This window comes from Sesamum indicum, linkage group LG11 (assembly GCF_000512975.1).
Source record: "Sesamum indicum cultivar Zhongzhi No. 13 linkage group LG11, S_indicum_v1.0, whole genome shotgun sequence".
Lineage (NCBI taxonomy): Eukaryota > Viridiplantae > Streptophyta > Magnoliopsida > Lamiales > Pedaliaceae > Sesamum > Sesamum indicum.
In genome coordinates, this window is record NC_026155.1 from 1081050 (window position 1) to 1092686 (window position 11637).

General features: G+C 32.8%; 1 long non-coding RNA gene across 1 annotated transcript; it reads right to left on the reverse strand.

Moving 5' to 3' along the window:
* LOC105173163 lies at positions 5694-8333 on the reverse strand. Its single transcript, XR_848701.2, has 4 exons — positions 8283-8333; positions 8130-8197; positions 6270-6719; positions 5694-6195 (listed from the first exon to the last, which is right to left on the reverse strand). It is a non-coding gene; the product is annotated as an uncharacterized LOC105173163 (long non-coding RNA).

Below are 11637 nucleotides of genomic sequence, written 5' to 3' on the forward strand. Positions count from 1 at the left end.
TTCTGTCTAACAAATAGATCCTTCAATTAGTCAGACTTTATGGAATTTGCTGATATTAGCAAAAAAGTGAAATGAAAATTTATATGTACTCTCAATTGACTTGTTATGAGTTTATTGTAGGTCAAACGAAAAATATATTATATATTTTATTTTAAATATATATATATATGTAATATTAAATTTAAAAAATTCAGCATAATTTGAAATAAAAAATTCAATCTGCACGAACAAAGTGGATTAGGATTGAGTGTGGCAGCCAATCAAATAGGTTGAGTGTGGCATGAAAAAGAAAACAATGAATTTGACCAATTGTGAATATTTTTACCAAAAGAGATTTATTACTTTAAAATATATTTAGGGGCAATTGGTATTTCTTCTGCCGGTAAACAATTGATATTTGCACGTATCCCACATCAATTGTAATTAAGGAGTTTGTGCGGCTTATAAGTTTCAAAACTACATTATTGTATGTGGAAATGACATTATGTGTTTGTCACAAGCCCGTCGTCTAGAATATTATTGGTATTTAAATTCATCTCACATCAGTTGTCCATGAGAAGCTTGTATAGCTCCAAATCCATCGTCTCAAAAAACTAATGATACTTACACGTATCCCTCCAAACTCTACCCCTCCGCAATTCAATTAAGGAATTTTATTTATACAAATCACTCTTATTTTTTACATAATTACAAAAACCACCACTACAGCAAAAAAAAATAAGAATAATTTGTGTAATGTTGACATTTTTTCAAAGGTGCATGTGTAATTTTTTAGAAAATAGAGATACTCTGTGTAAATAATATTAATATTTTTTTTTATCGATATATATATATTATTTTTTAAAAAATATGAATAATTTATATAAATAAACTACGCATACAGATAGAGATGTAATTATCCCTTGAAGTAATGAATGAGGGTTGTCTCCTTATCCTACACACAGTGCAGTTGCGTAGCCATTGTTTCCCCAACCAGTGTCTGAGTTGGGCATTAATTGAAATATAGCCCATCAAACTCTGTACACCACTATTAGTACACCTACTTTCCACCAATTTCAGCCACTAGGATTCCCATCTGCTGTTGACTTTTTACAAATCACAAATTCGGAGTATCTCTGGACACCGCTTGAGAGAATATTGTTATCTTGAGTAAATTACGATGAGCTCTTATAAAATTTGTTATAATTATAAATATTTTTTATTATTTAAAAAATTATAAATATATTTTTTTAAATTAATAGTCGTTTAACAAATACTCTCATACAATGAGTTGTTACGAGGGAGTATTTATTAAACAACTATTAATTTTACAAAAATATTTATAATTTTTCAAATAACATGCGGATATTTGTAATTATAATAAATTTTAAAGGGACTTCGTTGTGATTTATCCTTTTGTATTTGAGGTGAATGGGTTGTCTTGTTAAATAAATAGTGAATATTTTTTTTAAAAAAAAATGCTTTTTTAGCTATTTACATAGAAGCCAGAGTGTTCGTGGTAGGGTATATGTATTTAAGGAATGTTTGGGATTATTTTTGTTTTCTATTTTATATGATTTGAGAAAATGAATCTAAATTTTGGGGAGTTTGATAAATGTACACGAGAATGCGTATGACATTTAATATTGTTTATAGGTATGGTTGAAAAATGTTGAAATGAAATGAATTTGCGATTGGTATTATTGTTTGGAAAGAGACAAAATATATATGATTCTGGTCGAATATGTTGATCTCTTTTGGGGTTATGTATTTCAATCTCTGTCGGTCTATCTAGATGTAAAGTGTGGTCTTTGAAAAGTTGGGAGGTTCCAATTAAAACCCTTTGATACTTAAGTCATACCATAATTGTAGTGGACTGAGAATATTTATAGAGTTAAATATGGCAACTTGTCTGGTCCACATTGTGTCATCTCAAAGCATGAGTTGTTAGCAAATCTATAATCCAAATTTTGAAGAATTCGTTTTAGGATCCAAGTCATTTACCCTTTGGTTTCGATAAGTAAGAGAAAATTGTCGAAGTGAAAAGGACATCAAGGACCCAAGAAACCCCAAACCCTAAAGACCCAACCCAAGAAGAGGTCCAAGCAAGAGGCTAAGGATTCAATAGAGACTTGCACTAAGTGATGCATTCATATGCTGAGTATCGAGTTTCATCGATTACAGACGCATAACATCTATACACTTTAGTGGGTGCTTGACAAGTGGTATGTCAAGTTCACTTAATTGACTCGTAAGAATTGTCATATGGAAACCCCATGGCGTGATCGGTATGACTAGATCTCCTCAAGTGCGATAGTATAGAAGTTAGTTCTCTAACTTGAGGAGCTACAATAATCTTGTTTGTGGGGGCGATTGTATTTTGGTCCTAGCTAATGTAACTGTATTATTACGTGATCGCCAAAAGCCCTACACTATGTGGTCGAACATATATAGATGTTGGTGCATTCCAAGAATGAATCCATCACCCAATCTGAGGCCACAACTGTTAATCAAATAGGAAAAATAGTTTCCCACATTGATTAACGAGAAACATAGTTAAAAGTAGATACATAGTTACCAGAGTCAAGTATGGAAACTGATTGAGAACCCCTACCCTAAACTTTGATTGGGAGATAACTTGATGGAAGGACTATATCCATACAATATGCGTAGTTAAAGATTTACACCAATTTCACATATTCTCTAGTACCATGGACGGTTGCTAAACGACCACCCATGGTAATGTGTGCTCTTGAATTAATGAGTTAATCAAGAGCGATAAATTGAATATAATTTAATTAATCTAGAGCAAGTTAGTCATCAAATTAAATATATATGTGATACAAATCCAAGTCTAACTAAAAGTGGACCTATAAGGGTCACAAAAAACATTAATGATATTGTAACACCCCACAACATTACACCACTAATTATTATACATTTCTTTATTAAAATCCCTCTTATACGACATTTTTAGCTATCAATATAATATATAAACGTCTCCTGAGATGATAGGCATATTCAGAAGATAATATTTACTCTCCCCAAATGTCCTCGTTTATAAAATAATGCAAAAACCAGTTGTATAACGTTTTAAATGCAAATCGATCTAGAGACTGACATATTTAATATTCTCATAACAAAAGTCTTGCCTTCAGTTATCACTATTGACCGACCTATTCACAAGAATGACACTTTTAAAACCCCAATGACTAGTCATTATGATCTATCTCCTAAAAAGTACATAGCAAGGCTTGAGCTGCATACTTAGTAGTATACTCAAGCAATCTATATATACATATATACAACGCAAGTCAAACATAATACAATTATATCAACCAACCAATATTTGTCAAATAACACCAGCCGATTTAAGAAATCACAAATGCTCATAATCACATATTAATTTTCAACATAATAGTCACATTTTAGTTTATTTCCTTAGGGCCATACTTAACCAAACTGGAGTGCATCACTCAATGGCTTTCTCGGCCATCGTCCTCATCTCAATCACAATATTTCTTTCTTTTTTTTCCTGGTATCGCACAACACACTTGTATGATATACCATCACCACTGATACCACACAGTTCGTATGATATTCCCATCATCAATCATATCACACAACACACAACTCATATGATATGTCACATCATCTACACTAATCAATTACAACAATCAGTTCGTCATTAATTATATCATCATAACCTATTGCAGTATGCCCCCTCCTAGGTAAGCCATCTTTATTTCAAGTCACACATCACATCATCAACTTTAGCATTCAATTTTATTTAATAATTATTTTCTCGTCTATAACTTTTCTGTTCGATTTCATTCGCCCATCCATTATACGGTCAGATTATCATTCTTCTTACATCTGTACATTACAATCAAATATAAACACAAAATAACAATTTCACGGATATCAAGGTAACCCAACAAATAGTCCACGATCAAATATATATAATCAACCAATATACAATATCCACATATATAAAAATAAAACCAAGTTCACGATCATATACATAAGCAACCATATATATAATATTACACACACACACACATATATATATATATATATAAACTAATTAGCTATACTTACCTTAAATCTCAAAGTGCTTTAGTTAACACAAGAAACTGCTCAACCCTCAATTTTATCGTCTTGTCCTATAATAAAGTATTATACATATAATCAATATATTGAGAATATCATAAACTTTAAATAAAATATTATATAATGTTCGTATATTTTCCACCAATCTTTTAACATTTCATTTATATTGAAGTTCAATTCTCTATTCCATTTTCTTTTAAATAACTATACTTTCTAAACCTCTCAAGTATATATTTAATTTATCAACTAACTCATAAGAATTCATTTAATCAAACCCCTTAAATATTTATAAATATCATTTTAATAACATCCCTAAACAAAAACCTCATTTTTCCTCTTTAATAACATCAATATTTCTTAAATATAATTTTTGAAATTTTTTATGAATTTTCTATCAATTCCTTGCTATTATATAATTTAATTAAACACCAATACATAGAATCACATATTTGGTTAATAGGCTCAATGAAATTCCATAAATTAACTATATCAATAATTAAATCTAACAAATTTAATAATTTAATTAATCAATTATATTATTTTTACCATCAAATGTGATATTTAATTTGACACTAATTTAAATAGTCAAACTCGTAAAATATTTCAGTTAAATAGTAAATTAATCAATATTAACAATATTTAATAAATAAACTAATTAAATAATATAATTATATAAATTAATAACAATTAAAATATAAATCTCATACCTCTGTTTTTCCGTCGAATGTGTGTATTTGTGTTTGTGTGTGTGTTGTGTTTTAAAATGTGGCGGGGGGAGGGGGGTGAGGCGGTGGGTGGCCCATGTGCTGCCCACCCCTCTTTTTTATTGTATTTTTTTAAATTATTATGAGCTTTAATTTATTCTTTTTAGGTTTTAATATATTTCATTTTCAACCTATAATTTATTTTAAATTTCTTAATAATTATTAATTAGTCTAATTTATTTTAAATTTTTTAATTATCAATTAATATCTCAATGTTATATAAAATTCTATGGACGTTATAGATATTGTGGGAAATTAATTGGAAAATTAATTTTGGATAGGAATTAATTATTGGATTAATTTTGAAAGAAAGAGATGATTAACTTAAAGGAGTTTAAATTAATCATTTGAATAATTGGATTATTCAAATGAGGTACAATGTGATAGAAAACTCAAAATGTTAATTAATAAGATTAATTAAATATTTGGATTTTGGGATGGATTAATTGAATCCATTAATCTTAGGTCTAATATTTAAATAAAAATTTGATGTGGACTTGAAATTAATCGATGGGTCAATTATTCTAATTCAAAGTCAAACTGTGTTTAATTCAAATTGTGGTCAAATCTCAATGGAAAATAAGAACTTACCATGCATTAAAGACCCTTGATTAGGGATTTGCACGCTCATGAATGTAGATTACCTACCCTTGACTTGAAGCAATTCACTCTCTCTCTATATAGGAGTAGTTGGACATTTGCAAGTCGGTTAGAAAAATATGTGTGTATCTATATTTCTCTCCTTCACTCTCTTATCTCTCTTCTTTGTTAAAAGAGTTGTATCTTTCCTTCCTTTTTTAAGAGCTTGAAATTCATTCAAAGCTTTTTGAAGAAACTTTGAACACTTTTCACTTCATAAAAGTGTTGTTTCAGTCTCACCCTCTTGAGTTTCTAGCAAGGCTCAAAGAGACAAAAGTTTGTGTTTTGTGTAGACTTGCTAGAGAGCATATCTCTGCTCTTGTGTGGACAAAGTAAGAAACTATTATTGGATGAGAGCTTTTGAAGATAGGACTCTCCAATACTCTCAAAGAGGTATTTATCCTTTGATTTGCATCAACTAGTTGGTGTGCAAGTGCATGAATAACCCAGTTGATGTGGGATATAATATTGTTTTAATATTTTATTTATCATCTTCATTGCTCATTTAACATCCTAGGCTTGTATCGGTTCCTTCATGGTGAATTCCTCCTTTAGATGGCGGATGCTCGCAGCGTCCTCCTCACGAACCCAGTTCCTCTCCTGCATCACTTTCTCTAGCTCTCCTACCCTTTTGAGGGTTCTTTAGACAATAGGTTTCCTTGCTCTAACCAACAGAGCAGGCCACCCCCAACACGGTCACCTATGAATAAACAACTTGTCAGGTTAAGCTATTGTCTATAATTAAGCTTAATAAACTTATTGATTGATACTTACCCTACAAAGGTAGAAAGCAAATAAACCCAGGGCTTTAGCTCTTGGCAGAGCATTCATGTAGGTATGATCTAGGGGTGGTTAGATCTCCTTCTGAAATTTAGTAACCAAACCGTTTCACCTTCTTCTAGCAACAGAGAGTGTTATTCATTCTGAATTCGATCAGGAAGGAATCTCTTCTTTGCAGACCTCTCTTTAGCAGGGTGAGACGTCCCTACCTTGGTAGCAGGTTGCAGGGTAGGAGAAGCAAGGGGGCGGTCTGTCCCTTAACTCATTTTGTAGGTGCGGCGATGGGATCAATCTGTTGCTTGCCTTTGGGATCCCCAGTGGAAGAAGAACTAGCAGGAGTGGAAGCGGGACTCTTCAACAAGGTGTGCTTGGTATAAGGGTTGGCGCCCTGGGTCTTGTCCCCCTTGATGGATTTATCCTAAAACAGCTTGTGAAACATCCTGCCTACAAACACCAAGTACAATAATATACATTAGTCGTATTTCATTACCAGCAAGAATAATCGCAAATAGAGAATACAAGAAGTTATACTAGCTGCGTAATCCATGGCCATCTCTTTTGGTCTCAACCCAAAAGCAATGAAGAAGTGCAGAGTGAACTAATTTGCGAGGATCGTAAAGAGAAGCATTCAAATGATCCAGCATGAACTAGAGAGGAGCTGGATGATTACAGATAGAATACTTAGGTTGCTTAGGAAGAGTGGTAATCCACACAGAAAGAAATCTCTCCATGGTATAAAAGAAGAAACAAAGAAGATCTGATGCTTCCACTCTTTCATTGTGGACTCGAAAGGGAGAAACTAAGAACCCGTTTGGTTGTGTTTTCAATGAGATTTTTTCACTTTTCACTATTTGGGTAGTTGGGATTTTATTTGGTCAAGCCATTTTCATTGAGAATGCATTCCTATTTTAATTCTCAATTTTTTGAGATTATAGGTCACAAAGGTTTGTCATAGTTGTCTTATCTTGTCAGCATGTATTTTCTTGTTTCAAATCAATAAAAAATATTTTAAATGGCAAGACTCTCTTTGATTATTTTATAATTTCATATATTCAATCAATTTGGTCATCTATCACATCAAAAATACATATACTTATATACAACATTCTCACACCTATATACCTATATTTGGAAACAACTAATCCAAACATATTCTCAATTTGCGCACAAAAACCAATAAATCTTTTCTAATATTTTCAATTGTTGGAAACTAAAAATGACAACCAAACGGGCTATAAGTATCCCCTCGGGCAGTGAAATACAACAAGCCAGCATTCCCATTTTTTAGCAGGAAAAAGGAGTGAAATTGAGCAATCGATGGGATTTCTCCTAGATTTTTTACTAACGTATAGGAACCTGGCAACATGTTGAAGGATTTAGGAACCAACTGATTTAAGAAAACTTTGAAAAGTGTAGAAACATTAACATGCAAATGGAAATACAAACCAGCCTCAAGCTAGGCTAAGAAAAAATAAAGAAAGCCCTAAAGAGGGAAATTTGGGCGATCCATGGCAGTAAGGACTTGAATCACATTTCAACAGCTATCCGGGACTTTTCCCTAACGATCACGTCATCATCTTCAGGAAAAAAAAATGAGATTGGTAAATCCTAAAGGATTCCACATTGAGGTCATTCGCATATCCTATACCTTTCTCCTCTCTTCTTCCTCCTTACTATTGCCTTCCTCCTCGCTCTCACCTCCATGGCAGAAGGCAGAGCCAGAGATACTAGGCTTCTTCCAACTCCTTACATGAGGAGCCGATTAGATCTATCATCACCTCATCTACCACCCTTTCATCTACACTACTAGTCCACATGGTTCACAAAAAAAGAGTAGGAAGCAAGGAGGCTTACCTAGAGCGATAGAGAGGAAAATGGCAAGGTTTGGTGTAAGAAAAAAATCTCAAGAAGTTTGTGGAAACCTGCAGAAATTCATAAACAGAGAAGTTAGATTTTTTATTTTTTAAACCAGAAAAGAAAACAAAGAGAATGAGTGTGAATACTTACCCAGAAAACAAAGAAGGCATGTCAATGGCAAGATAAGGGATTGCCTTAAACACTCCAACAACCCACCCATCAGCCCTATTCGTATAGGACTCTGTGTCACTCTCTCCTAGTTAGTGAAGATCCTCCAATCAAGGGGCACGTGTTTTATGTGTAGGTTGGACTTTGTCTCTTCTCTACGTTTCATAATCATCACTAATCCCTTTTTTGCAAATATGTTCAAATTTTCTTTAAATCTGATGTATGAGACTCCTTCAGGTAAAAGGATTACCTTACAAATAGCACAACAGGAAACTACCTCTTTCAGCCTAGTAGGGTTCACCTTGCTGATTGTGCACAAACAAGAAAAATCTTTTTAGCAAGACCATTTTATCTACTTCAACAATCCAACACCATGTTTCGCACTCTTGGAATAAGGGGCAGTATTGATATTCCAATAAAAAAAAATCTTCACAAGGCCCAAAATATGGAAGCCCCTACAGAGCAGCCCAACCGGTCCGGACCTATTGACCCATGAGCAGGGAGGTAAAAACTCATAAAGTTGTTTTATTACTTTTACTAATTTGGCAGGCCCAAAACAAGTCCATTTTAGCAAGACGGAGTCAACATACAGCAAGGCAGGCACGTCATATGGGTTGTTGACACATTGAGACACATCTTGCTAAAAGATTTTCAACAAACTCTTAGTAATCCGGTTGCAATAGGATTATTAACTAGCAGGTAACGGATTCCTAAATTTTCAGGCAAACTAGGCAAAACTTGATCAAAGAGTCATATCTCAGTCAATATGAGTCCAAATAATGAATGGATTCTCAGTTGGATAGCTAACACGAGTAGCTTTCAAACAACGTAGGACTCTCCATAACTACTTTCCGCATCTTGCTCCACGAGCACTTATAAATAAACATTTTGTGCAGTCATTTTGATAACATCTACTCTCAGACTAAAACTTTTATTCTCTCTTGATTATGAAGCTATCTCAAGCTCACTTTTTGGAATCCACGCAAATTATATCAACTTAACATCTTTTTTAATTATTATTCTCACTTTGATTCAAGTTTGTCTTTAATTTTTTCAGTAAACAAAGTTACTGACTTAAGCATCAAAGCATTAACTTTTGTTTGCAGGTTAGTCCCCTAGTAATTTTAGGATTTTTGTGAAAGTTCTTTGACCATTGGGGTGTTGTTAGACTCATGTATCCATCAACATCTATGTTTTTATTTGACTAGCATGATTTACATATATATTATTTTTATTCAAAACATTAGGTAATAATTCATTATTTTTTTTATTACTAGAAAAAGATTATTTATTAAGTTTTTGGGTAAATACCATATTTGGTCCTTATGTTTTTGTTTAAAATCACTTTAGCCCCTCAAGTTCATGTCTTGACTTTAACATCCTTAAACTTTACTTTTTATCTCAGTTTGGTCTCTCTGACCATTTCTCAGAGAAAATGTGGCCGAATTTTAACTTTCTAGAGGATAAAATGGTCAAGTTTGATTTTATAACTTTAGTCCCTTAAGTTTGTAAAATTATCAAATTAATCATTTTGACACGAAAAAAATAACCTTTTTATATTTTTTTTATGCTGATATGTTGTAATAATCTTATGTGAATAGTGAAAACTTTGAACTCTTGTAAGCATAAAATAATATATTGCTTGACTTAAGATAAACAACCTCTTTTTTTAGTAGTTAAAAAAACCAAAATTATGAATAAATTTTATAAAACTTAACTAATATAAAAATATAATTTAAAAAATCTAATAAAAGTACATTCCACGAGGAGTGGCAGATGAGTCGAGCCGACTCGATTTTAAGCTCGAGCTCGAGCTCAGTTTTAACTATTCACCAGCTCGCGAGGAATTAATGACTAACAGTTTTAGCTGTTCACCAGCTCAGTAATTAAACCTTGTTATTCCAAAAGTTGTTCGAAAAATCTAGGAAAGGAAATCTACCAATTTCACTTTTGGAAAGTACTACGTTAGTCATCCTTTATTTGGAATAAAGGATTTATTACTTTATGGATTGTAGAATGAACCTAGACACATTCTAGTACATCCATACAAGGTATATAAATGTATATTAGTTATTTAGAATAATTAATAAAAACATAACACAACAAAAAAATAATTTCGTACCCTAAGAGCCCCAATTCGGCCACCCCCTCTCTCAAGCACACTTGGTGTGTTCTTTCTCCCTAATTCTTTTCTAGAAAATTGAATTGAGGGATCCCATATTCCGATGCGGTGTGGATGTACTTTTAAAAGGCTTTACGTTGAAGTCTCGTGAGAACGGATCAAATGAAGGAGGTTCGAAGTAAATCAAGTAAAGAGGTAATTCTTGATATACGATTTTTCTACCTCTTGTTTTAATTTTACCATTAGCCCCATTTAGTTTCATTATTGTTATTATTAACTACATCGAACACCCGATAACTCCAAGGGTACACCCCTTGGAATTATGATTTTATTACGTTTTGGTTATAATTTACGAATTTTATATTACCGCTTGCACTTACGCGTTCCTGGACGGATCCACTCGCATTTTTCGTTGTTTTCAACATCTCCTACAGTGGGGTCTGTAGGTGGAACAGCAGGTCCTGAAATAGCAGGGAGAGAAGAATCTCCCTCATAAGATCCATGGTCACCTCCATTATTGGAATTTGCCATTTCTCATGTCAAAGCTCAACTGTTCCCACAGATGGTGTCAATAATGCGTATCAATTTACTTGGAACCCCCTGAAAATATTTTAGGGTGACCTCTCAAAATGTGTTGGAAAGTTATATGATGTGTCCTCCCAACTGTATGATGACATGTCCGGCTGAAATGGGATTATTTATTGGGCCTAGGTAAGCTTATGGGCCATTTTCCCCACTGATGGGCTTTATTTATCTCGCTGTGGGATTTATATGTCCTACGGGCCCTTTCTGTCCTGCTGATGAGCCAGTTGGGCTCTTAACCGACTGAACTAGTATGCGTAATTTGTGGGTTTGACCCAATAATTTTAGAGGACATCAACAATAGAGGACAATGTAATTATCTGTAAACTTTATTAATTTATTATTTCCTAAAAATAATTTATTCCGATCTAATCCATCGTATATTCAGCCCACAAAAATGAACGACCCGTTAATAATAAAATAGTTGGACTGTAAAATAGAATTTTAACTTAAATACTAATCATGGATAAAATTATTTTCTAAAATAAGTTTGGATTCAAGATATTAATCCTAATATATTATCATATAATATAATGAAAAATACATAAAAAAATGTTATTAATATCCAAATTAAATAGAGGGAAAATATAATACTAAATAAGATAGGACACGAGAGAACAAGTGTATGACTGT